The sequence below is a fragment of the Rousettus aegyptiacus genome, unplaced genomic scaffold, assembly GCF_014176215.1.
Source record: "Rousettus aegyptiacus isolate mRouAeg1 unplaced genomic scaffold, mRouAeg1.p scaffold_m13_p_6, whole genome shotgun sequence".
NCBI lineage: Eukaryota > Metazoa > Chordata > Mammalia > Chiroptera > Pteropodidae > Rousettus > Rousettus aegyptiacus.
In genome coordinates, this window is record NW_023416309.1 from 35026532 (window position 1) to 35052316 (window position 25785).

The 25785-nt window shown below is 39.6% G+C and overlaps 1 pseudogene; it reads right to left on the reverse strand.

The window, feature by feature from the left end:
* Positions 1 to 3017: 3017 nt before the first annotated feature.
* LOC118604092 lies at positions 3018 to 3136 on the reverse strand (annotated as a pseudogene).
* Between the last annotated feature and the right edge of the window lie 22649 nt (positions 3137 to 25785).

Sequence of the window (25785 nt, forward strand, 5' to 3'; positions counted from 1 at the left end):
AGAGAGAGAGACAGAGAGAGACAGAGAGAGAGAAGGAAGGAAGAAAAGGAAGAAAGAAAGAAAAGGAAGAAATGAAGGCAGGAAAAGTTAAACTATTTTAAACTCCACCAGATTCTTGCTGTTTTACCTTTTCTACATTATTATGCCCCATTCTGCTTGGCAGCCTAGTGACTGGGTTCATGTCTTGTCTCCCTCTGGCTGATGCTATTCATCTTTGCTTCCTCCTCGATACCCCACACAGTTTCCTGGAAATCATAAGCACTAATTAAACTTTTGTTGAGTTGAACTGGCACGCCATTGACTTTTCAGCGGGACTATTTTAGAGAAAACCTTGACACTTAATACACACACTCATCATTTTACATGTTTTGTACTACACGGTAGGTAACAGTATTCTTATTGGTTCAAGACCCCCGTCTATCCCTGACAGTGACTTATTGATACATCCTGCTTTACGCAATGCAGTGAATGTGCTCTTACAAATCTGTAAGTTAAATTATTATAAATTCAATTACCCCTAGATGCAATTGGGTTATACTTCAATAAAAATGTTTATTTAAAAACTTTAAATGAATAGGAAACCTCACAATTTAACATTATACTATGCTAAATTATTTTGTTAAGGAGCTCCTTTTAAAGTAAATATCTAAAATAAATATTTAGTTCTTCTTTATCCACAAAACCAAGCATATTTGTACCTTATTTTCAATTTACTTTCTACCAGTATTTGACATTTAGTAGTATTTTCTACCATTCTCAGTATATTTTTGTGTGTTGCTTCATTTTATTTTTACAACAAGCCTGTGCTGCTATGTTATTAGCCTCATTTTGCATGTGAGAAATAGACAGAACTTAAAGCCACAGACTTGGTGAGTATCTAGAACTCAGTACTTATCTCTCTAGAAGACCCAGTCTTCTCTCTGCATGTCTGTGTGTCAATTTCAGTCTCTCTTTCTTTTTAACTTGTCTGTTGTGTGGGAAGTGGCTCCTGGTTCTAACATTTTAAGAATTTCAGATCTGTTGCTATAAGACCATTCAATCACAGACTTACATTCCGCCCCACCACCCTCCTTTGAGGCAGTAGTTATTGAAAGAGAAAAATAGAAAAAAAATTTATTCGGAATAGATCACATGATCTGAACTAAAAACAACTAATACAGGATAGAAAACCCACCTTATCAGGAAATCTGAAGTTACCAATTACAGCTCAACAATTATTAAAAAAAACACACAAATATTTATTAAGTGCCTGCTCTGGGCAAAGCAGTGTCCTCATCTTCAGGGTTACAAATATGTAAAAGCCACTCCTTACTCTTGAAAGTTGACTAGAAGAAAGAAAGAATATATTGAACAATAACAATAATGTGTTATATTATATTTTATATTCCATGTAGCTAGTAAATGGCATGAGCCTATGGTTCCCAATCTGTAAAATATGTTATTTCAATGAATGTGAAATTTAACATTTGCACAATGCTTTGAAACTCAAATAAACCACAAAATACTATGACAGGTATATGGGTTGGTCCCCACCTTTCTCCATCACCCTCCCACACCTTGTTTCTCCCCTTGGTCCCCCTCAAAAAAAAAGCTGCTCTTGGAAACAGAGCTGCACTTCAAAACCAGCCAGACCTGTATTCAAGTCAGATTTCTGCCACATACTAGCTAGGAAATCGTGGGCAAGTTATTTAATTCTCTAAGTCTTAATTTCCTCATCTATATAATGGAGAAAATAGCAGTATCTATTTCGTTGGGGGATTGATGAGGTTTAAAATAAAATGAAGCAGCTGAAATGTTTAGCATGATGCATAGTTCATAATAAGTATATAATAAATGCTACTTCAGGAAAGAATCAGATTACAGACATCTTTTCTTGATAATAAGTTTAACAACTTCTTATTGAATATGGTCCAGAAATAGATCTACACATATATAATTTCATGATTAATGTCATAAGTTAAGTATTAACTTTTTAATAAATTGTTCTGGGTCAATTGAATAATGTGGTAAAAAAAAAATGTTGATTCCCTCCTCATATCATAAAAGCCAGTTCCAAAGAAAACTTAGGGAAACATCGTCATGCTATTTCTTAATATCTTCCTTTGGACGGGAAAATTTTTATTAGTACACACAAAGAGCTAAGCATAAAGGAAAAAATAAATTAAGGACTTCTGTTCATTTACAACAATTTAAAATGAAAAGTTAAGTCACAGAGTGGGAGATAATATTGCAGTATGCATATTCCACAAATTATCAAATTATGTAAAGAACTTTATAATCATTAAGTAAAAGGCAGAAATGCAATAGAAAAATTAGCTAAAGACCTGAATGGACAGTTTACACACACACCAAAAAATAAAACAAAGATATCTAAGTGGCCAATGCACACGAAACAAAGTGTCCATCTTTACTAGTTATCAGAGAAATGTAAATTAAGAACACAATTACAAACCCACCAAAATGGCTGGCTAACTGTAAAAGAAAAATCTAGTGCTGATGAAGATATGGCATGACTATAGCTTTTGTATGCCGCCAGTGGGAGTGTAAATTGATACGACCACCTTGGAAAAGATGTTCAATAGTACCTACTAATACTGAACATATATATCCTACTTCTCATATATTTCACTCTCTGGCATATTTTCAACAGAATAGTGTATATCTGTTCATCAAAAGACTCATTCTACAAAGCATTAGTTATAAATAACAACAATATTTATGTCAAGAACTGGAAGCAACTGAAATGTCTTATCAGCAGTAATCTATCTGTTACAAGTTAGGGCAGTGGTTTTCCTGCTGGGTGTATGGGAAGGTGACTGGAAATGTGCACAAGGCAGTGGTGGTGGTGGGGAATGGTGCTTCTAAGGAAATGGGAATGTTCTATCTCTCTTTTTTTTTTTTTTTTAGGTGAGGCAAACTTTGGTTGACCTCACAGATTGCAAGGACCTTGTCAGCTTACAATCATATATATATATATATATATATATATATATATATATATATATATATATATTTTATGCCTACAGCACCTGGTCTTCCTAGGTGATCTCCCATCCAAGTACTAACGAGGCCCGACCCTACTTAGCTTGCGAGATCAAACAGGATCAGGCTTATTCAGGGTAGCATGGCTATAGACTGGAAATGTTCTTAAACCTGGCATTCAGGACATAAATGGTTCATTTACACCTATGATTTGTGTATCTTTATGTATGTATGTTATACTTTAATAGAAAGTTTATACTTAAAAATTTAATTCTTCCTAGAGATTTTTAATACTTTTATTCCAACTGGTAAATGGAAGTGTTGGCAATTAAAGCAATTTCTGGCAATGGGATAGGTTGGGGAGTAGATAGGTAAGATTTCTTGGGGCCTTGGAAATTATGCTTACATAGTCAAAGACAAATTTCCTGTAAGCACTGAGATGGAAGCAGACAAGGAAGGGGCTCTGTAAGTATTGAGAAAGACTAGTCAGCACCCAAAACACTGAAAGCACCCAGGCCTTGAACACTTGGCAAGGTCAGCTTGTACTTCTTATACATTTATAAGCCAGGATCTGGCAGAAGGCAGGTCCACAACCTCTGTTCAGTCCATGAATAGAGACACAGTCTAATAGCCATCTTTTGCAAGGTCAGTCACTTGCTTGTGTGAGTGCCTGGAGGAGGCCGCCAGAGCACGATTACTGTGATTGGCTGAACACTTGGAAGCAAAGTGGAAAGATAGCAATATACCAATTAGCCAAATGAATTGATTGCCATTTTTAGGTCTGTTCCCAGGAGGCAAGAACCGAGACAGGATGTCTATAAAACCCCTCTCGGAGGCAGTTGTGGATAAAGAGCTTTGTGATTAAGAGATAGGGAGACACTTACCAGGTCAGATGAGATGAGAAACAGAGACCAGGAACGCTGAGTATCTCCGGAAAACTGATGCTCTTATTTTTTGTCATTTAATATCTGTGGGTATAAAGATTTCATGCCTGACTCAGAAATGTGCAAAGTGGAGAGACTCGTGAGAATAATTAATTTAAGGTTAATAGGTACTGTATCTCTGGATCTGTCCTCAAGGGCCATCTGGCCTGGGCCTATAATAATGGAAAAGATATAATCCTCCCCCCCCCATTAAGGTTCAAGCTCTAGGTGGGACACAGACACAAAAATAGGTCATTACACTACAGTGTTGTGGGCAGTGATAGGGATGGTTCCAGAAGGCTATGGAAATACCAGGGAGGAGCTCCTAGCCCTGAGAGAAAGAAAAGAAGAAATACTTGGGAGACAGAAGACTTCATGTTCATGTTCAAAACGGTTAAACCACAGGTTTAACTCTGTGCTACAAATTGCACTGACTTTGCATCCCAAGGGAAGGGACTCCCTTTCATTCCATTTCATTTCATTTCATTCCATTTCCCCAGAGTCCATCCTCCTAGGCCTGCCATATTCAACAATGACCCAGAGCCTCTTTTTCTTATAAGGTACAAACAAGCACCAAGTAGGAGTTGACCATATCGCATGATTTTATAATTTTGGAACACAAGTTAATCAGGTAGAGAATGTACTGGTATAATCAAGTAAAATGTCCAGTGAACTGAGTCTGCTACATATTTAAAGATATGTGTCATCATTATTATGTGGTAGGCAGTTAGATGTAAATAGTAAGCAATTTTCCTAAATGATGCCTTAATTAACATATTCTCTGAAAGTAAAAATCTTTGACTAGTTGTAGTGAAGGTGATGATTGGTGGTAGGATTTTAAAAAAATATGTAAACACACAAATAACATAAATGACTGAATAGGTTCAAAAAACAGTGGTAAACAGGAGATGGAGAGCTCATCCCTCTCTTTACTTTGGCTAAATCAAAGCAACAGCACCATAAGTAATACCTGGATCATGAATAGGACTTTTTCAAAACCACATTTTACTGTCAGGAATGTTGTTAAATAACATAGGAGGCATACAACAGAAATGCAGGCTTGAATTGCTAGAGCAATTCATTTTTCCAGAGAAGGTGGAATTCTGGATTTTTAGATTGACTGTTCTGATTTTTAAAATTAGCATCTAATTCAAGCTTAAAAATCAATGCAAAAGACCACTTGGAACAAAATACTTTTGTGAGCTGAATTCAGCCCATAGGATGCAGAAGTCCAAGGTGGTCCGTTGTCCTCAGAACTGTGCTACAGAGGTGGTGGCTTAGAAGCAGAGGTTGTTAGGCTATCTTGGATGCATCTCTTGGGGATAAGACGGGCTCCTGGTAAGTCAGGCATGAGGATTCCTTCAAGGCAGGAACCAGAGCCTTAAACAACCATTCAAGAAAGGGGGCTTAGAGGTGTCACAGCCTGGGCAAAGCAAGAAGTAGTCCCTAGGCAGAAATATTTATGCTGGCTGAGGTGTCATCCAGACAGTGGGGATGAAACTGACATCCCAGAGCATGCTGACAATGTTGAATTTTACCTGAGCCCTTTGATCCTGGAAAATAGTGAAAATTAAAGGATCTACCTATTTTGGTGTTCTGGAAAACAGCTTGATGCAAAGAACCACTTTTTCTCCTATGTCTCAGATGTCCCATGTTTAACCTATGACAAAATTAGACACAGACTCCAAATTTCCATTCTTTGCCTCACAAATGATGAGCTGTACTGCTCATCCCCATTGATAAATTGGAACAAAATGCTTGTTACCCAAATTTTGGCTAAGCTTCTTCCCTTTTTCCAAACCCGTGAACTTCGGCCCACCCTTAGCCTGACCCTGCAAACAGACTGGCCTCAGCACAAAATACTCTCAATCTACTACTATCTGATTCTGATAACGCCACCCTTTCATTCCATTTCCCCAGAGTTCATTCTTTCTAGCCTTATTCACACCTCTTTATAAAATAAAACCCTTATTTGCTTGACCCTGACCCTTGCAGGTTCTCCCTGTTGCAATCATCCTCCTCCTCTAATGCAATAGTCCCTTTTTCCTTCGCAATAATCTTTTTGAATAAAAGTCTCTCCTAAGTCTATATTTATTTTTTATTTAATAATGTCCTTCTGCATCCTATTCTATTTAGCACCATTTCTGACAATAAATTGTATTGTTGAAAATGTTCCAGTTATGACCAGAAGTTTTACTCTATTAAATGATGTCTTCTCACATGACGAAAATTAAGTAACAGCTTAATTAAGTACCAAGTCAATGAACAGTGAATTGTTAGACTTCTGGGGTAAGGTCACCAGTCTGTCTTGGCTTCCACGACACCACACTCAGTTTTCTCTCTTCCTCAGAGTCTGTGCCTTCTTAGGCTCCTGATGGTCTGCAGGGCTGGGCCTGGGTGTTCTTGCCTACTTACACTCTCAGCATTCCCAGGGCTCAGAAGACCATCTACATGTCGATGTTTCTAGTTTATATCCTTTTAATGGCTGATTAATATTCATTGTATGTATACATTTTGTTTATCCCTTCATCTGTTTACAGACACTTGGGTTGTTTCTACCTTTTGGTTATTGTGAATAATGAAACTCTGAACACAAGTATGAACACAATATTGAAGTCCCTATATAAGTTTCTATTAGAGTTCCTGCTTTTAATTCTTTTGATATGCACCTAGGAGTATAATTGTTGGGTCATATGGGAGTTCTATGTTTAATCTTTTGAGAAACCATTGAACTATTTTCCATATCAGCCACCATTTTACATCCTACCTTCTCTACCTCACCAACACCTGTTATTTTCTGCTTTCGGGGGGGGGGGGGTGATTTTTAAAAAATTATAGCCATTACCAGGTGTGAAGCGATTTCTCATCGTAGTTTTGATTTCCCTAATGACTAATTATATTGTGTATCTTTTCATGGGCTTATTGATCATTTCGAAATCTCCTCTGGAGAACTGTCAGTTCAAGTCCTTTGCCTATTTTTGCATTGGGTTGTTTCATTGTTTTGTTGTTGATTTTAGTTCTTTATAGAATCTAGATATTACTCTCTTATTAGATATATTAGATATATGATTTGCAAATATTTTCTCTTATATAGGTTTCCATTTTCTTGATAGTATCCTTTGATGAGCAAAAGTTCTTGATTTTGATTAAAAGTTCAATTTAAAAAGATAATTTTTAAAAGGCTAAAATCATGACTCTTGTATATATGCAAAATTAATACATATTAGACATTTTGTTTTACTAATTCATGAGGGAACCAACAAGATGTTACCACCAGCTTAAAGGAGAATTCAAAGAATATACATATAGGCAATCAGGAAAGGTAAAATTAATTTACAAATATATTCAAAACTGGTCAGTAGTCATAGGGCAATACTCTTCTACCAGACAAAATTTATTTGCATCTCCATTGACAAGAATCATTTGTATTGCTATCAGTTTTATATAACTTAAAAAGTTGTAAAATAGCTCAAAGACAATGAAAATCTTGATAACTCAATAGAGTGCCAGACAGGACACCTAGCGATCTTTTTAGGCTATTTCAAAGTTTTGCATAATTTTTTCTGATGCCATGCCCAGGGTACTCTCCAACCTCTGTCTCAGCAGTGAGATGAACCAGTCAATTGCCTCAAGTCTTTCGGCACTGGGATAGCTACTGGAGGCAGTTAGTTCAGCTCAAGGACTATTCATTCATTAAGTGCCAGATGGTGGAGGAGCAGCTACTTAGCCATTCCTGCTACAAATACTTAATATCTACTAAAGCAGCCATTATGCTATGAGCACAGTGGAGATCAATGCAGGCTGATCTCTGTCCTCTTGAGCCTTACTGTCCAAATGGGGACAGGAAGAACAAGGAAATAAATAAATAAAATAATCGCAAACTGTGATAAATGCAATGAAGGAAAATAGCTGACAACACAGAGAATCACCAAGAAGAGCCTACATAAGTGAGGTAGTAAAGACCCACTGCTCGGAAGAGAACATTTAAGCTGAGACTTGAAAGATGAAGAGGAGCCAGCCATTCTGAGTGTGGGGGTGTGGCAGGAAGCTCACCAGCAGCCAACTCCACAGTCTGCCCTCAATCTCTTGCTTCTAGGGACAGGTCTGCAGCAGCTGCAGTTTTTGTTTATTCCTGCCCGGGGTGTGCAGGAGACAAGTACAGCCAAGTCCGGCCCTCCCAATGGTGTTGCCAGCTGCTTTTGAGCCTAAGCTTCAAAAAATTTCAAAGGGAAGGGAAGGGCTCCTGCCAAACCAGCTCACCCTCCTTCCTCTTGGGTCTCAGTTTCTCTTTAAATTCCCCCATCTGCTAAGTAAAGCCTGAATGTCTTCAATATATAAACATCAGTTGAACCCACAAAACGACATAAAAGGCTTTAAAAATGCAAATGAGTGGGAGAATTAACATATTAGTGTGACCGTGTAAAGTGATCAGCTCTTATTCTGAACTGATTTGAATAGAAAGCTGCAAAGCAAGGGGATTATAAGGGATAAGAGGAAAGGGCAAGGGTGGTGTGGGACAATGGGGCACCGGGATCAATGTCACCTGCCTCACAGTTTTGTCCAGGACCTGGGCTGCAGTTCATCACTGTTCCAAAATCATGCTTCTCCGTGACTCTCACCAGGAAGATGGCAACAGAAGGGCAAGGTTGGGAACCATCTGCCCGAGTTGGAGTGCTGCAAGTGGATGGCTCATGGGGACAGAGAGCAGAGGAAGGAAATGGTGAAAGGTAGAGTCCGAGGGCACTGATATGGGCAGGAAAGGAAGAAGGAGATAGAGAACAGACTTGGAGAGCAGACAGAACCAGAAAAAAAAAATGTTGTATCATAGCAACTGAGGGACGTGTTTAAAGAGAGGAAGTGGCCAGTTATGTCAATACGGAGAGACTGTTTCTCAATATGTGTATGGCTCTGAGAACACCCATGTCAGAACTCTCAGGGGGATAATTAAGAATTCAGATTCCTAGGCCACACCTGGTTTGGAACCTCTGGCACTCAAGCCAGAAACGGGTATTTTAATAGGTGCTCAGGGATTCTGATGCATGTTCTGGAATGGTTTTTAAACACATGAGATGTGGAATCAGAGCCAGATCCAGTTTTGGTTCCTTCATTTGAGCTGTTGGGCAAATTATTTAACCTCTCTGAGCCTAGTTTTGTTTTGTTTTTAATCTATAAAATAATAACTACTACATAGATTGATATAACAACAATCTTCACATGAGACTATATTTATATACACAAACTGCATATGTAGTGCTGAGCACAATGCTTGGAACACAGTTAAAATTCAATGAATATTGCCTGTTATTGTGAGATAATAATAAAAAAAAAAGGCTATGGAATTTGGGAGAAAAAGGTAATATTAAACTTTCCAGATAGAACAGCTTAGGAAATTTCTGGGACTTAAAAAAGAAACACATGAATAGGAAGTAGAAGCAGCAAGTGAAGATCACAAGTTTAAATTCAGGAAAATTTGCAGCAGGAGAAAAGACATTTGGGTTGGTAGTTAGAACTGGACGATATTGGTAAGAGAAAAGTTGTTAATTTAGCAGTGATAAAAGGATGTTTAAAGGACAGAGGAAGGAGTTTCAATGGCACAAATATAGAAGCAGTAGATGAAAATGGATAGGAGTAGGAGCTTGGTCTCAGAGAAGATGGGAAGGACGTTCAGAGGATAGGTAGCAGGATGGGTATGAGTTGGAGAAGCCAAGCCATTTTCCCTGACATTAGAGAAAAGAATGAGAGCAAGAGTTCACCAAAGGTGGACCCCTGTCCAGCAGAATTGGTATCCCAAGAACTTGTTAGAAATGTACATTTTCCAGCTCCTGGGGTCCAACAATTTGCATTTTAACAAGCTGCCTAGGTATTCCAATGTACCTGCAGTTTGAGAACCATTGCATTCGGGAAGAGATAAAGAAGCAGAGATTTTTGAGACAAAGCTTGGCAGACCCATCTGCTGAGTGTGAGAAGTACATGGGGATTAAGTGGAGGCCCAAGCCACAGAGAAGGGAGTCTGGGACAACTGTTGTAGCTGGGTGCTAAAGAGTAAGCTAGAGATACATGCAAGGATTGTCAAACTACGTGATGCCATAAGAAAAGTTTGTCTTATAATAACAACACATCTGAGTGAACTAGGAAGATAATACAAAATAATCAAACAGCTATATGTATTGAGAGATTTATAATACTGAAAGACTAAGCACTAAATTGTCCAACATTAGGGAAAGAGTCACCAGAGTCCCGAGGTATTCAGTAATACCTTGTGAAGACTGTCAGACAACAAAAAACATCTATAATATAAGGCTGAATGCAAAAAAAAAAAAAAAAGCTACAATGGTGTACATGTGTACACTGACAATTATGCTTATCCAAAAATAAGGTACTATTGAAGGAATAATTAAAATTTTAAAATAGATAAATTTTCAAAAGCCACTGGGGACATGGTTATCGAGCTGGGCACCATGGAGGGTGGTCATTGTTAGGTACAGTTAATCAGTGAGGACTTCTAGATAAAAAGGGCTTTATTTAATTTGAGAGTCAACTGCCATTGGGTGGTATAGGGGACCAGGAACTGCTTTTCAGTGGGGCAATGGCTCAGAGCCAGAGCATATAAGATGGAAGCATTCAGGTTTTTTCAGGGCCCTTGAGGCCACTGACTTGCCCAGAGCAAAGGGATCCTAGAGAGAATGACAAAAGATGGCCTTGGAAAGCTAGGGAGATGACATTTTAAAACTGAAACTTGGGACTTAAGACCTGCCAAGTTTGTAGATGCTATTGGGAGCGTAGGCCAGCGTATATGAATGTGGGCGCTCCAGGGAAATATGAAACCTTGCACAGTCGCATTGGCTCAGCAAAATAATTTTTATCTAAGAGATCATTTATGGCTGGAGACCTCAGTTCCCAGTCATTTTATAGATAAGGAAAATGAAGGCAAGGGAAGTTTAACAACTTACCCGAAGCCACATGGCCTTAAAGCTGCAAAGCCCAAGGTTAAAGCTAGATCTCCTATTTCTAATACCATGCTTCCTGGTTGAAAGACTCAGAACTCTGGGCTAAAGAATTGAGGTGAAGTGTGACGGGTAACAGGGTCTTATGATAAATCACTGCTTAGGGAAGCAACATGGTGAGTGGAGTGTTTGAGGAAGAACAATGGTATGTGGACTGGAAAGGCAGAGTCTGAAGGGAGGGGATGGTTGGGATTAGCAGCAACCTATGGGCATGTGACGAATTAGGGCCTGAATTGCTAGCTGTGAAATTAGAAAAGAACCATGGAGAGGCATGGCATTCTTCACACCCACTCCACACTTTCTCCAATTTCCTTCTTGTTCCTTAGAACTCACTTCATTTACCTTCAAGGCTTATTTGTGAATACGACTCAACACAAACTTTAGCCAGCTTGTAGATCTTTTGGATATGTGTCTCACTAGGCCATGTTCTCTATTTTCAAAGCCAGGGCTATACCCACTAGAATCAGATCCACTATAAACTGTGGGTAGCTCTGAACTTAATGCTTTCTACAAATGATGTGGTCTTTAAACAAGAAGCCGAGAATGGGCCAAAGAGTGTAACCCAAATACCGCTCTTTCTTTCCCACGTCTGGCACCTCTCATACTCCCCCAAGCCTCCTGTTCCCTTTGCTCCTATGGGACATCTGCTGGATTCACTCAGCACAGAATTGGAGGCATCTCATTCAGACTATTAGAATTGAAAGACACTTTGTGGGTTACCCCGGCTAAGCCCTCCGGGACCAGGGAACACAAATGGCTGAGGGTGAAAACAGGACCAGCACCCAGGTTTCCTAATGCCCTCTCTGAACTACATCTCTCTCCTTCTCTCTCCTTGAAATAAAACTCGAGATAAGTTCCAAAATTTAAAAAAAAAAATTTTCAGTTCAAAACTGTACTAATTATATATATAATTAATATTTAAAGTCACATTAAGAGGGGGATAAATGAAGAACTTTTTCCTTTGCATTAGATCTGTTTTTCCTTAGCGTATTACTATTCCTTCCCTCAGAACTGCATTCTGTTATTCCTTTCCTTTTACTTGTCTCATTTTTCTTTGGGGACCAAATGTGCTGAATGGAAAAGACTACCTTATTTATCTTTGTATGCCTCATGCTTCTTTGTATTGTTTGTTCTTCATAAGGTTTTGGCACAGTATTTACTCTTCATAAACACTTGCAGAATGACAGTGCATAAAATAACTTGCATCCGATATTTTTGCAACTTTTCCTTTCACTTAAAACAGAAAAATCAAAGAGCAAAATAAATGTGCCACATCAACTGGAGACTTAAGCAACCTGCATTTCAAAAGAAAACACCTTAGGAAATTGTGAGCTCAGACATACAACTCTGAAATCCAAGTCACACAGATGAGTCTGAATAGCTGAATCAAGTCTTTTGAAACAAGTTAAAAATTTGACCCACAGCAATATTCTAAGAATTAAATAAAAGGTCAAATTGCATGTAATCCAATTTCCCTTTCTATAATCAATGAGTTGCTTTGAGGCAAAAAAAAATAAAAAATAAAAAAATAAATCCTCGGGATTGGGTTTACTGACAACATTTGTAAGAAAACTGCCTGCTTGCTTTCCTATAAAAGTGAGAGAGGCAGAGCAGTTTCCTAGACTCTTCTCAGATGCAGCTAAAAGTTAAAAGAAGGACCGGTGCCAATAATTGGAAATGAGGAGAAAAATTATGCCAAACACTTGGCACCAGCTGCAGCAATTAAGTAAGCACCTGCTTTATGCTTCATCTGCCATCACCCCCTTCCTGCTTCATTTAGGCTGGTTTCTGCTTTTTCTGAGAATAAATGCACCTCATTGCACAAACGCACAAACCTGCTCTTTCCTTTCTGTTTCTTTCTTTTCCTTTTGCTATCATTAACTGGGGCAAACTCGGTGGCAGGGAGATATAAATATGGACAGGGTAGTAAAAGCACTTAAATTTCTAAAATCCAGAGTTTTAGAGAATGGTGGGGGCAGATGTAGTACAGCAATCAGCTCTGGTATGAGAGTACTGATGTACATGTCCTGTTTGTACTAAGCAGCAGATTACACTGCCCCAGGGAGACCCGGCAGATGAGGATGTGGATTAAATTTCCGGAAGCAAGATTTCTATTGGCTTTATCCTGAACCTAAACTATGTATAAAAGCAAACTCCTCTGCAGAGATTTAGCCTCAAAAAAAAAAAAGATGTCATCAAACAGTTGTAGACCGCTGATAGCGCAGGGCTAGTGTGAGCATCTAAGGAGATATGAAAGAGGTGACAGTGATTCGAAAGTTGAAAGGATTATGCAAATGTGAGGCAGGTATCGATGTTTAAAGTGTTAATAAAAATCCATCCAATTGAAACCAGATAGTAAGCATATTCATCCACTGGAAGTGAATTAGCATTTTTCTGTGCCCTGAGCTACCATCCCCTTTTCCCTTTTATCTTGTCTGTAAAAGCTGGCTAATGATGTCTACATCAGAGGCAACTGGGAGGCTTAAATGAGACTAAATGAGATAATGTATGTGAAGCACCTTGCTCCATGCATCTTAAATGAAAGACACTAAATAAAATGAATTCATTTCAAGAGGAAAATCAAGCACATTATTCTGAGAATTATTCCTACTTGAAGTCCCTCAATAGATGCTTCACATTAAATTACATATTTCCAACAGAGAAAAATGGAAAGGTCACCCAGTAGTACATAAACAGTGAAGTCAAATGTTTCTCACATGAAGAAAACTGACGTAAAACAAAGATATCCATCCTTCAATTTGTAGGTGTTAAGAGCAGTAATTCTTCTCTTCCCATGTTGATTACTACCACTCTGTTCTTCTATGGAAATGTTAAAGCTGCATTTGAATTCCCTCTAACCAGCCAGATGACACCAGCAACTAAGAGATTCTAAGAAGGGAACAAGAACTTTCATCTACAGACAAGAAGTTCTTTGAGGGCATGACCACTCTGCCTTGTTCCAGAGAACTCATCCCGGTTCTAACACTTACTTGCTATGTGCTATTAGGCAAGTTACTTCCCCTGTCCAAAACTCATTTTCATCTGTAAAATAAAGATAATAAGTTGCTGTTGGCAGAGAACACTATGTGTTCACCAAACTCTGTTTCCTTTTCCACCTGGTCATATACCTCGTGGGTGTTTCCCAGACTCCTTTGCAGTTAAGTAGGGCCATGTGACTGAATTCTGGCCAATGGAATGTTGGCAGAAAGTGATGCATGCATATCCAGGCTTAGACCTTAAGAAATCTCCCAAGGGATCCTCCCTATATGCACTCTCTCCCTGCCCTCCCATCTGCGAGCAGGATGGAGTCCAGCAGAGGACTCCCAGGTCCTGCGGAGGGTGGGGACATGAGTAAGCAATCAGCTTTTGCCATATTAAGTCACTTTTGGGGATTGTTTGACAGTTAGCCTACCCTGACTAATACAGCAATGGTGAGGGTCAAATAAAATAATTTATTTATAAGAACAGTGTCAGGAACATAGTAAATATTTAGTAAGTAACAGCTATTTATTATTATGTGATATCTGTCCTGCTTTAGGTATGTAGACTTTTCCCTCCCCATTTTTCCAATGCTATTTCTTCCCTTTGATCCAGTGACTGTGGCATCTCTGGATGTCTAGCCCTGCTTTGTCTTTAAGTCTGATCACAGTGTTAATGTGCTGCTTCTCTATGGACCTTGCTTTACTAATAGCATTTCCTTACAAAAAAAATATGGGGACAGAGGAGATGCTTCTATTGACAAGATAATGGTTCTGAAATGAGTCAGAAGCATGAAGCAGTCCAATTGACACAGTTCATCACAGCTCCAATTTTGCTTTCCCTGCTTTTTCATATGAAGGCTACAGGGCTGAAAGTTAAATTAGTTTGAGAACTGACTGCGATGAGCAGCACAATCTGCTCCACAGTAGACAACATTTTGGAAAAACTGTTACTGCCGAATTTTCATGAAACTTTCAAATTTTAATTAAAAACTGGAGAAACAGATGGATGGCAAAATGAATTTAAGGTAATGAGGGAGCAAATGCTCATACACTAAGGTTAGTGCTCATTCACTAGCCATGTGACTAGGAGGCCCTTAATCAGCATGGTTTGAGGAGATCCAGGGGCGGCCTTTGGGACCCCCAACATCAACCTCATTGTATGTCAACAATGCCTGAAAAGTTATTTATAACAATCCTTCACGATTACATGTCACTTTACATAATGTCTCTAATGCTCCCAATTTACCTGCAAGGGAGGGTTATAAGTATGGACTTCACAGCTTCACGAAATCAAATGATCTGCTCAAGATGACACAGCCAGTAAAAGGCAGAGGCAGGGCTCTTCACATGTCCTGAATTCAGGGTTCTTTCCACCACACCGCAGTTGCCTCCGCCATTATTAAAGCTTCATTTCTTTGGGTTAAATGCACTCCTAATTAATTGACCATTCAAATGCAACCTTACTTGAATCTTTGTGTGTAAGTGGCATTGTTGTGGCGGAACTGTATTTCTGGGGAAGAGAGGTAGGGAGAGGACGAAGGTTTGAGGAAGTAGATATAAAGCCCTAGAAATACAATCTAAACATAACGACGTTAAACCATCCATCCCCCATTTCAGTGCAAATAGCCTTGGAAGAACCACTTGCTGTCAGTTATACCTCGTGTCTTAGCACATTATTTCCTGTCGCCTGCAATAAGGACACAGAATAATAGACCCAGGTTAAAGGGCACTGTCATGTATGGCAAGGTGAGAAGGAAAGAAGGAATAGAATAAACGATAAAAAACAACCTTACAATTTACTTTAGGTTTGTTTTTCCTGTGGAGGGAATAAGATTCTTCTATAGCTAATAAATTATTGTGATTCCTTAACATTGGGGCTTTAAAGGTACCAATACAGAAATAGAGAAGATCTAGAAATTAAAAAAGAAAATCTCAATCCAAAAAGGTCTTACATCGCCTTAAAGTGTGATCTTTATATTCTAAAAAAATTAGAATTCCTTGTACTCGTCACAGTATACTTTTCAAAAAGTCAAAAACATAAATATCCAAAATGTGTTCATTCTATATTTGTATAAACACATGTCAGAGATTTATTCGACTCATCAGTGAAGGGTGGTAAAACTGTTTCCAAAGAGAATTAGAGGAATTGGAATCATATAGGCTTTGGAGAAAGAATGTTAGAACAAGACAGTTGGATGACATACAAAATTGGCTAAGGTCCTACACGTGATGGAACCATAACTTGAAGATTGTGTATTCTGCTTTTTAGAATTTATTTACAGCTCTACTGGGTATAAATCTATAATATAGAGGTAACTTTGAAATGGGCCTTTGATCAATAATAAGCAGAAACTCAAGCAAAAGTTCATTCCTCAGCCCAGCTCATTATCTAATCATTGGGTCGGCCTGTAAAGAGTGTTTCCACTATGGCAATGAGAGGACATGCTGACCTCTCTTTGCCTTCTTTCCAAGTTTTGAGTCCCCTGGGCTCAAATTGGGCTTAGGCAGGTGAAATTTTTTTCTGAGTTGCCTTTAAATGTGTGAGTTTGTTCAAATGATGAGAAAAGAAAATTAGTGGAATTAACATTTGTATTAGCCTGCTACAGCTGCCATAACAAAATACCCCAGACTGGGTGGCTTAAACAACAGAAATTTCTTTTCTTAAAATTCTGGAGGCTGGAGGTCTGAGATCAGGTGTCAGCAGATTTGGTTTTTCCCGAGGCCTCTCTCCTTGGCTTGTAGATGGCCACCAGCTTACTGTGTCCTCACACAGCTTTTACTTTGAGCTTGTACCTTGGATATCTCTTCCTTTTCTCTTAAGGACACCAGTTCTATTGGATTAGGGCCTCACTCTTATAAACTCATTTAACCTTAATTACCTCCTGAAAGGCCTTATCGCCAAATGTAGTCATATTAGTGATTAGAGCTTCAACATCTGAATTGTAGGGGTGGGGTGGGGTGGGGTGGGGTGGGGGACACAATTTAGTCTATAGCAACATTTATTTAGCACTCGAATGCTCACTCCAACCTGAAGCATATGGTCCAGGATTTTACAGATGTGGTCCAGGCGGTTAAATAACTGCCCAATATCACCCAGGTAGCAAGTGGCAAGGCTACCATGTCAGAGGGAGTCAGGTGCTAAAGGCAGGCCATTTGTAGGGGAGCTTGGGAAAGTTCCACAACCTCTATAACATCCTTCCATTTGCTATTTGTCGTAAACCCCTGCCCCTTGAAATAAAAAGGTGTTGTGGGCTTATCTTCCAGGGCAGCATCTTCTGTAAAAGCCATGGAGACTGAGTCCCAGGCACAGCCAGTGCTGTGAGAATCAGGATTTCAGCGACCAGAGAGAGAATGGAGGAAACCAACCACCAAGCTTCCCAAATTCCTGGGGCTGCAAGATGCAAGTACAGGTAGCTGGCCTATGACTGGGATTCACGGGAACAAAGCCTGGACAGATCTTGTTAGGAGAGACGATCTGAGAAGCTTCACTCATTCCCTCACGCTCCACTCAATTCATAGTCATTGGGCTCCCTCTGTGTCCAGCACTACCGGGGGCTGGGGGATTTACAGCTCCTACCAAGGACCCCTTTCTTGATTCTCTCTTAAGGTCCCTTTTTTCAGGAACAGTAGTGTCTCCCACCCCCACTTCTGAAAAAAAAAAAAATTGCCTCTGCTAAGAAATAATCAATTAATTTTCTCATTTTCCTGAGTTCAAATCCTAGCTCTGCCATTGGCTAGGCTCATTAATTATTTATTACATCTCTCTAGCCTCAGTTTCCTTATCTGAAAAATGGACATATCAATAATATCTACCTTATGGAGTTGTTATGAGAAATAAATGATATCATATATATAAAGGTTCTTAGCACAATGTTCAATACCCAACCAAGGCCCCAGTGAATGGGATCAGAATATGTCATCCTAAATATGCCACTTTTCTTTAAGATTGTTTTGAGCTGAAGGCAGTTAGCTCTGTGCCCTTTCCCTTCCTGTCTAAAAGCAGGGCATAAATTTCCCTTTGTAGAGGTAAAACAAATATCCATTTACAAATATGTGTCCCTCTCCAGTACCAGAAAGACAGCTTTTCTGGATATAACTCTTATCACCTGAGAGGACTCTTATCTGCATGACAAACCTTACTAACTTACAACTCTTATTTACCACACATTTCCTAGTAACTTTCCCATAACCTACCCACCCCCAGAACCCAGAAGCCCCAAGCCCTTTTTCCTAGCATCTTCACACTTTATCACCCTTTTTTAAGATGCTACAAGCATATCTCAGAGATATCGTGAGTTCAGTTCTACACCACCACAATAAAGCTGGTAGAGGGTCTTGACTTCAATTTGTTAAAAATGCAACATCTACGAATTACAATATAGTGAAACGCAATACAATGAGATATGCCTATATATAAGTCCCAAATTCTAACACCTCCTTGAGTCCCATTTCTTTGTGAACTCCTGTGCTTACATATGTAACTAAACTTGTTTTGTTTGTTTGTTTGCTTGCTTGTTAATATGCCTTTTGTCAGTTTAATTTGCAGGGTCCAGGTGCTAAACCTAAGGGAGCAGAGACAAAAGGTTTTTCTTCCCTACGAAGGCATGAAAACTTTTTCCTGTACTGTTTCTCTTGTTTGTTATTATTCTCCTTGTCCCCTGGTTTGTCCTGGAAACCATTTCTCAGAACCCTTGCCATCTTTGTGAGGAATCAGAGGGAAAGGAGTGAGGAGGTTTCCCAGATTTGGGGGAGCAGAAGAACGACTGTGAGACACTCTCTACAGCTGCAGCCACCTGACATCCACAGGGAAGCTGGGGTGCTTGGGGAGGCTGCCAGGTTAGATTAAGGCCGAGTGGAGCCCTCCTTTCCTAGACCAAGTGTTGTTCAAGGGCAGGAGCCCTATGGGTCTTGCCCTCTACTGAGTGTCCAGTGCCTCACTGTGCCTCACATGGAGGATACACTTAATACGCGTTTACTGAATGAATGAACCACAACAGCTCTGCTGAGTAAGAAATAAGATTTATTTGTTCAGAGTTAAAAAAATCCTGTGTTTACTTAGTTCCATTTTGAGAAGCATAATTACAGCCAAGTGTTGGAAGGTGGACACTCCACTTAGTAAGGGCTGTATGCATCACAACTCACTTCAACACCGGTCCAGATGAGTGACAAATGCAGAAAGTGTTGTCTTCCTGGAAGAACTTTAACAGTCAGCTCAGAATGTTGATGTTCTCGTTTCAGAGCCCCTCTGAAATCTGTACTCTAGAGCAGGAACAGAAGGAGATGCCACCTCTGGGCTGAATTTCCTCAGGGTTCTGTGAGTTACCCTCAGAGTAGAGTGGGGGTACCTATTACCCAGGCCTGTGGTCGGGGGGTTGCAGGGTATAGTCTGGGTCAGGGAGGTCGTCATTCTATTCTGTTCTCTCTCCTCCTGAGGCTTGCTTTCTTCTTTCATCCTCCTACCCCCTCTCCCCAGTCATTCTGACAGATTCAGGCTCTTACAAGGGTACTTTTGGTTTTGGGAGACAGATCAGAATAATAATAGCTTACTATTACTAAGCACTCTCTTACATTATTTCATTTCCTCTTCGCCTCCCGTGAGGTGAAGTATGAAGTACTAATATGATCTCCATTCTACAGATGAAAAAAAAAACTGAGGGTGAGAAAGCAAAAAATTTGCTTAAGGCCACCCAGCTGGTAAATAGTAAAGTCAGGGCCTGAGTTGTAACTGCCACACTATACTATATCCTACTGGATTAAGATGACCTAAGGGGTTCCCCAGGGATCCCCAGAAAGCCTCTGGAGCCAGGGCTGGGTCAACCTCAGTCATTTCCATGCCTCAAATACCATATAAATGAACAACACTTGTACAGACATTTTACACAATATTTGCCTCATATAGACCAGGCCTCAAGAACTGTCTATAATTTCATATATATCAAAAGTAAAGAATCACATGATAATCATTTTGGAACAGACAGAGTCAGTTTGAAGTCAAACTATATGGTCTTGGGCAAGTCTTCTAACCTCTGTGAGCTTCTGCTTCCCCATCTGTAGAGAGAAGATGATAATGCTTCACTTGCAAGGCAGGCAAGATGAGGAATTGAGAGCATCTGGCCTGTAGTAGACCCAGCAAGTACTGGTTCCTCTGTCTTCCTCACTTTACTGCTAGGAGCAGTAGGGGCAGTGCCAAATGTGGGGCCAAGAGGGGGGCTCATGCTGAAGCCTGATGCTTCCCTGCTATTGACTCCCATCCCTGCCTGGGCCAACAGGGCACTAATCCTATGCTTACCACCAGTTTCGTCATTCCCTTGCCATTTTCTGGGGTCAAATTCCAAGCTTCTCGGGTCATCATTCCTACTGAAACTATGCATGTAATACAGACCACAAGTCATGGGCAGCAATGGAAAGCTCTTAGTCTCACCAGAATGAGAGCATAAAGCCAGGCAAAACAAGACAAAGCCTTTCTAAAGGGACAAGACTAAAGCAAAAAGCCTGAAATCCAACATCATGAAGTTCAAGTTTCTAAAGCATGAGCATTCTAGTTGCACGTTTCTCCTTTTAATTTCAGAATCAAATCAAAACAAACAAAAAAGCAGTCAATGATCTCCTTGAAAGGATGAAGGTGTGTCCCTTTTAAGAAAAAATGACTGCTAATAACTATCTTGGGAGTGATTCAGGCATAAAGTAGTAGAAAGAGAGTAATCATATTTTCAACTTTATAGAACAAACAAGTCCCACTCTAGGGCGATACCCTTTAGAGCCATTATTTTTCTTTAGGATCACCCCAAACTATATTTCTGGCTCAATTATGTTCACCATGCCCATGACTTACGGTTATGGTATTCCCTGACAGCCTTTTTTTCTTTTTTCTTTTGCTCTTTGAGTCTAGCCAGTAGGAAGAATGCTCTACTATGGTCTTGCTTGCACTTTTGGTGTTTTGTTATGAAAAATTCAAATATATTTTCAGAGAAAATGCTAAATAACTGAGATCATAGTTTACCAAAAATATTTTGGGATCATTTGCTTGTGTATACTTTTGATTTAAACTTTGCTACCTGCATTTTGCTTAACTGCAGTACATGTATCTACTATAAATAAGAAAAACTATGTATTTCCATGCTTTGATTTTTACGAGGTATTTCTTCTTTCTGAGAAGAGAAAGTAGGAAGTTATAGAGTGTTAATACTACAAAAATGGAGAAACTGAGGCCTAAGGAAATGAAATGCCTGTCCAAGGCCATGTAGCCTCTCCACAGTTCTTGCCAGAGGATATCTGTCAGTTTGTTTTGGCTTCTGTATGAAAAAACATTCACCTTCCCTGAGTTAATGGATTACTTATTGATTAATGTTCAGAAAAATGCACAAAGGAGTTTTTTATGTTCCCCACCATAAGAACTTCTTATTCCTGCTCAGTGAAAATGCTAAGAGCATTTGGGACAGGACAAGTCTTCATTGTGTGTGTAGGTCCCACGAGTTTCAGGATGTGAGCATCTCTAGTCCAACAACTGCAGCTGGAGTGACAGCAGTTATGCCCTTATGCATTTCCAAACACCTCCCAGGAAGGCAGTACTACTCCGAATTGATACCCACGGCAGCTGATGGGGATTCTGAGACCAAAATGATGAGAAATCCTTACCCTCCTCACCCTGCCCTCCCCAGGGTCTTCTACAATACTCTCCTTACTACATAATCATTCCTTCTTTCTTTTCAAGGTTTCTCGAGCATTCAGGCATAGCCAAAGTGACATTTATCCATTCACCAGCTTCAGGTATATGGCTCAAGATGAAGTGGGAAGCAACAATGCCCAATGTTTTCAGAACTCAGGGCACCCCAAAACTATTGGCAACTTACCTATGGATGTACAAGAACCTGCTCTACATTCTCCGTGTCTTACAATAACCTATTCTCCAGAAGGATTTCTGCCAGGGGCAGTTTACATGCAAAGGATGCTTAGAGATTATCCAACCCAAGAGTTTCCTTCGAAAACCAGGGCCTAGATGTTAAGAGCTGTGCCCAAGGTCATACAGGTCATCCATGACAGAACCAGATCTTGGCCTATTTATTCTCTTTCTTCCAGGTCCCAGGGATAAACTTCCCATATGCCATAGTTTTTCTAAGTATGAACCCTGATTATACACTCAGACTAGCACAAGGGCCCAATACCCAGCACCTCACAGGGGTTCTGCACTCATATGCACTTCTTATCTGCTCTTGTCAAGATCGTCTTGGTTTTGGGAAACCACTCTGAAACACGGAGACAGTGCTGTGTCAGCGATTGAAACATGGAATGCCTTTGTTTTAAGCCAAATTGATCTCTTATCTTTGGCAAGCTACCTATCTTCTGTGCCTCAGTTTCCTCATTTATAAATTGGGAGTAAAAATAGCCAAATTACATGGGGTAATTGTTCTAAAGCACGTACAACAGTGTCTGGCACATTATAAACATGTGTTAAGTGTTAGTTGTCGTTGTCATCATCATTATCAATTACATCATTTTTCCTCTCTTGAAAATTTAACCAGGGAAAGAAAGCAGGGCTGGTTCAATTTCTCCCACCGGCATGAAACAGAAGTATCGCTTCCTTTGGAGAAATAAGCAATGGTCTCCAATCCATGGCTCATTTAGCTTCTGTTGAACATTGAAGACAGTTATAAAAATGTATAAGTTTGGCATTCTTAACTTTGGCAATAAAAATTAAGCAAAACAAAGTTTATTTTTTTAAGAGTAAAGAAAAGTACCAGCCCATATCTCTATATCATCCTTTCTCTTTTCCAAGGCCATTTTAGCTGTTTCTCCTAGTTAATGTTCATTCAATCAAGGGAATAGAAAGATAAATAAATTATGGGTTCCGCTTTCAAGAAGGCTTTTTAAAGCAGTACAAGATACTTCTTTTCACCCCATTCACCTAGGTTTTGCTCTGTGATGGGCTTGGAATCTTGGTAAAATAAGTAGGGCCAGGGCTGCAGTCCTACTGGATTCGCCGACTCTCCTCTTCCCTTCCTTGCAGATCACCACTCTTTATGGGGTGGTTCCAAGGCTTCTATAATGTTCGTAGTTCTCTTAGAGCCCAGAAGTTGTTTCCTACTGAGGAGTGACTGGAAAGGTATATTACGCATGTCTTTATTTTTCTTATTCTTGTGGTTTGACATCCGGGAACTTGCTGACCCTGTAGAAAAGGCCCCTTCTAGGGTTAGCCAATTCCTAGAGATACTACATGGCTCATCTTTGAGCACACCTTCCCTACATACACCAACCAATCCAGAGTCCAGATCCCCAACCACCCCTTTTGTTGGGCTCTCACACTCCAGGCCACTACCCACCTGCCCTAATCATCCCAAAGGCAGGTAGGTGCCAGCTAATAGGGACAGCTTCTTGGCCCAAAGTCCACTGAGATTATTCAAACCAGCACAGTAAAGGTTCTAGGCCACACTTCCCCTTCACTCCTCTGCCTCCTGGCCAACCTAGTGCTCCCTTATGGGCCCCTCCCCACACATGCCATACCTCTTGTTTTATACTCTAGGAAACTGTGACTATAACGACTTCTTTCTTTATGACAATCATAAGATGTCTGAGCATCTTAACCATACCAGATTAAAACAAATTTTGAGTACCCTTACAATAAAGGGAAATAAAAAGGGAGAAAGAATCAGAGACAAGAGCCAGTTGGGAAGGGAGAGTAGAATTCAAGTCAGTAAACATGAATAGAAGAACAGGGTAATAAATCCCTCATACGTGTAAAAGACAAGGATTGATGATATGCTTTCAAAGGCATGATTTTCATCCAGCCCTTGGCAAAAGCCTGCAAGGTAAGCATTATTAATCTCATTTTATACAAAGAAATTGAGACCCAGAAAGGTAAGTAATTTGACCAAGATCCCACACCAGTAGGTGGCAATGCCGGAATTTGAATTCAGATCTCTCAGATTCTACAGCTTTATGGCTGCCTCCCAAATAAGCACAGAAAGTGAATAAGAATGGAAAATGGAGCTGTCTATGATCTTAAAATCTGGGTATTCATTCCAGTTGCTTCCAATTCATGGGGCTCACAGGACCCTCTGAAGGCAAAGACTTTGTCTTGTGCATCTTTGCATCCCCCAATGCCTAGCACATGAGAGTATTCAGAAGTAAACGCTGAACTAATGGATAAATGAAGAGCAATTGAAAGTGGGAGAGTAAACAGTTCTAAGGCCCCTACAAGCCCACTGACTCTCCCTCTAGTTCTTGGCTCTGACACACAATGTAGCATGCGTGTATCAATTGAAGGAGATTTGCAGATGCTCCCTACAAAAGACCCTGGAGTTTCTGTACAAACAATTTTAAAAGTAGTTATGAAATCTTTCTGTATAGTTTGGAAAAGATAAAGGCCAAAAAAGTTATTCTGGAATGACTTGCATCTGACTCTTTTTTTTTTTTTTTTTTTGTCTAAGTAACTCTGATTGCTTAGGAAACTCACTTCCAAAATTGAGAGGTTTGGTCTAAATGTCTAACTACAGTTCATCACAGAGGGCTGGACCTGAGATGAATTACTAATTCCCTTTGTTTTACCAAATAGATGTAATTACCAACTTTAACTATAACATGAAATCTATTTTTCCATTGACTTCTACCCTAAAATTGAGATACATTTCATGTGCTAAAACAACACACTTTATTTACAATCAACGGCACCACACTTCAAAATTGAGTTACCCACAGGGTCACTATTCAATTTTTGTGAATAGTTTCGCCCTACTATGTGTTTAAAGCTTGAACTTGGGAATCAGACAAATACAGGCTGAGTTCCAGTTAAGAGTAGCTACATGACTTTGGGCAAAAAGTTTAACTTCTTTGATCTTTCATTTTCTTATCTTTAAAATGGGGTGATAATAGTATTTATCATACAAATTTGTTAAGAAGAATTAATATACAATCAAATATATAATACAATTATATAATATACATATATAACATGTATATATCATATATTTTATATTATAAATATATAATGTTCATTACTGGATATTAATATAGGAAAAATATTTTATCTATTTGCTAGGCATGTAATCAGTATTCAATATGTGGTAGCAAGACTTGGTACCTTTAATTCTTCTGTTCTTAGCTGATATTTTGTGGGCCTTTGCCGTCTGGCTTCTGGTCAAAAATTCCTTCTAAAAAGTAAATTAATTAATTTTAAAAAATCTCTTCTTAGACACCCTTTTTATTGACTGACTAGTATGTTCCAATTTTCTGTCTAACTCCTGTTTTTCCTCCTTTGACAAAGGAGAGAGACTATCTTCCAGATCCATGTCCCAATAGCATTTTCGCCCATTAATTCAAAAAGTATTTATTGAGTGCTATATCATTTTTTCTGTCACTGCATTAACAAACAAACCACCCAAAACTTACTGGCTTAAAACAGCCATCATTTTATTTGCTCACTACACTTCAATCTGGTCTGGGCTCAACTGGGACTTCCTTCCTCTTGCCTTACTAGTGGTCACTCTTGTAGCTGTATTCACCTGGCAGATCCATTTGGGGCTTAACTCAGCCTAGGTGATGGAGTGGCCGGGTCTCTTTATGTAGACTTGGGATTTCTAACTCTCTCTGTAGCCTCTTCACAAGGAGCCTGACTTCTTACATGACATCTCAGGGCTCCTAAAAGTGCAAAAGTGGAAGCTGCTCAATCTTCTGAAAGCTCTGGCCTGGAAATGGCATAGCACTACTTCTGCCATATTTTATTGGTTAAAGAAGGCCAGCCCATCTCCCAGCAGAGAAGGGAGTAGGGCATGAATATAGGGAGATACGGTTCACTGGGGGCCATTGATGTAACAGACTAACAAAATCACATTCTGTTCCTAACACTGGGTTCCTGCCTCCATGCAGTCTACATGCCAGGGCTATGGTTCTCAAAACTTGAGA